Source organism: Rhinolophus sinicus, linkage group LG15 (genome assembly GCF_036562045.2).
Source record: "Rhinolophus sinicus isolate RSC01 linkage group LG15, ASM3656204v1, whole genome shotgun sequence".
In the NCBI taxonomy this organism is placed as follows: domain Eukaryota; kingdom Metazoa; phylum Chordata; class Mammalia; order Chiroptera; family Rhinolophidae; genus Rhinolophus; species Rhinolophus sinicus.
Genome location: NC_133764.1, coordinates 48,698,803 through 48,701,650, shown reverse-complemented (window position 1 = coordinate 48,701,650; position 2,848 = coordinate 48,698,803). Strand labels below are relative to the sequence as shown.

General features: G+C 37.3%; 1 pseudogene; it reads left to right on the top strand.

Moving 5' to 3' along the window:
- The first annotated feature begins 1,810 nt into the window (after positions 1–1,810).
- Positions 1,811–2,439, top strand: LOC109455791 (U1 small nuclear ribonucleoprotein C; annotated as a pseudogene).
- The last annotated feature ends 409 nt before the right edge of the window (positions 2,440–2,848 follow it).

Here is a 2,848-nt window from a genome sequence, read left to right as displayed (position 1 = left end):
CGTTTTATGAATGAGGAACCTGACACTCGTTTCTTTTTCTAAAAAATGTATTTACATTCTCTGCACGTAGTAGTATTATTGTGCATCATCTGTGTTTTCTTTTATTGTGAAAGTTGTATTTTTTTCCCTCCTTCTTACAGTAAATATTATTTCTATTTGACTCATGATATGTTTTTTTTTTTGACTCATGATATATTTGTGTTGGTGCTTTTGTTAGAGTTCCTTTTTATGATTCTGTTGTCCCAGCCATTTTTGCTTTTGTGCCTTCACAGTTTTTTTTTCTTTTCTGATGGGATTAAAAAATGTTTCCCACATGGTAAAATAGTATATTTCCTACTACTGCTTTAATATGTTGTTATATTTAATAATTTGATCTCTTTAAGTCTCTGGGATTAAGGTATTATTTCTTTATTTCTAGAGCTTCTATTGTTTCCATATGAATATTGAAATTTTGGGTCCATTTTGATCTATTCATGTTTATTATGCTATTAGTACATCTCCAGCTGTTCCAGGCTAGTGAATTTGGCTAATTAAAGCTATTTAGGGGAGTATAAAAAGTAACTTTTGACATGGTTTTAGTTTCCTGTTCCTATCATTTGGTTTGTTAAGTCAACACCACCAAGTTCTAAGAATAGTTATTTAGCAGTCTAACTGAAAATTGGAAGACCCAGCTCTATATTCATTCACCTTTTAGCACTATTTAAAATAGTTTTGTTTGTTTGTTTGTTTGTTTGTTTGTTTTGGAGCTCTTGTTTTCTTAGTCCTGGCCTGCCTGCCCCTCTGGCTCCTTACCTCTCCAGCTTACAATTTTGGCTGTTGACCCTAGGGCTCTGCAGGTCTCAGACAATCCCTTATGCAGGCTTTCCCTTGCTTGCTTCAACCCCATCTATAAATTAGTGATAGAAGCAAGTCAGCAAGTGTGTTTTCTGGATAAACCAAGACAAGACGAACAGGTTGAAATAGTGTCCCTGTTTGAATCACCCTATGATCAAATAAGCAAGGAGGAGCCCTGGAAACAACTGATGTCCACTGCCCTCCGTGGCTCAGGAGTGACACATGGCTTAAGGTTTTTTTCTGTTAATCACGTGCTGAAGCAGTGTCATTCTCAAATTGTTCTCACATTTTGGAATCAAAATAATTGTAATCTTATCTTTCCTAATCTGAGTTGACATCTGTCATCTGTGTGACATGGTTCCTCCTCCTTGGCCTATCTTAGAAACATTTGAGGGTGCAGAAATAAAAATGATTTTACTCTGGTAGCTTTTGCTTTGTTAATGGAGATATTTTTTTTTTTTAAAGAAAGAAATAAAATTTTATTTACAGGAGACAGAAGACATGATTGCACATAGAAAAATCCTAAAGAATATTTTAAAAAGCTACTAGAACTAATAAGTGAGTTTAGAAAGGTTACAGGATACAAGGTCCATATACACAAGTCAATTGTGTTTTTTTAATTAAATTTTTTAAATTACTTATTTTTAAAATTGTGGTGAAATATACATAACACTTACCATTTGACCTGTTTTTAAGTGTACAGTTCCGTGGCATTAAGTACATTCACACTGTTGTATAATCATCAAGATGTCTTCTTAACACAAAAGATAGGAAAATAACAACCTGCAAAAATTGATATTGACCTTTTCGAAATTCATAACTCTATTTCTTTCAGTATCCGAGGATTTAAATAGTATTAGCTGGTGTGTGAGTTAATTGTGAACCACAAGTTTAGTTCAATAGCATCTCAGGGTGAATATTGAGTTCCCGGCAGTAACACATCAGTAGGTTTTATTTGAAAGAAAACCTTAATCGAGTGGCCAACGACCTGCGCAGCAACATGCCTAAGTTTTATTGTGACTACTGCGATACATACCTCACTCATGACTCTCCATCTGTGAGAAAGACACACTGCAGTGGCAGGAAACACAAAGAGAATGTGAAAGACTACTATCAGAAGTGGATGGAAGAGCAGGCTCAGAGTCTGATTGACAAAACAACTGCAGCATTTCAGCAAGGAAAGATACCTCCTACTCCATTCTCTGCTCCTCCTCCTGCGGGGGCAATGATCCCACCTCCCCCCAGCCTCCCTGGTCCTCCTCGCCCAGGTATGATGCCAGCACCCCACATGGGAGGCCCTCCCATGATGCCAATGATGGGCCCTCCTCCTCCTGGGATGATGCCTGTGGGACCTGCTCCTGGAATGAGGCCGCCCATGGTAGGCCACATGCCAATGATGCCAGGGCCCCCAATGATGAGACCTCCCGCCCGTCCCATGATGGTACCCACTCGGCCAGGAATGACTCGACCAGACAGATAAGGAAAGAGGGGAGCCTCTTTCTAACAGTTCTATATAACTTGTTCTGTTTCGCCAGGAGATCATGGTGCTGGGACTCTGGGTATTTCCTAATAGCATGACAAGACTCGCTCCCCCTTTCCTATTAAAGAGAATAGTTTCGGAAGGGTGTAGTGGGACAAAAAAAGCAATTTTTATTTGTATTGTGAAATGTGAAAATAAAATTGTTAACTCTTTTAGTTAAAAAAAAAAAGAAAGAAAACCTTATGATGGATTTATTTTATATGTATTTAGGTGTTTTTTTTTTTTCCCTCCTAAATTATGTTTGTTTCATTAGCTGGTTAAGTGTATGTATGTATGTATGTATGTATGTATGACATAAGTATATGTAATGTGTTTTCTGACCTTTGAATTGGAAGAGACTTGATTTTACCAAATGTCATTTACACTCTTAGGTGATCATTAGAATTGGATGATGCAAGTCTGATAATTAGAATCTGGCTTCTATTTAGTTTGAAAGAGGTATGGTGCCAAATGGTAAAAGGCCAATTGTAAACT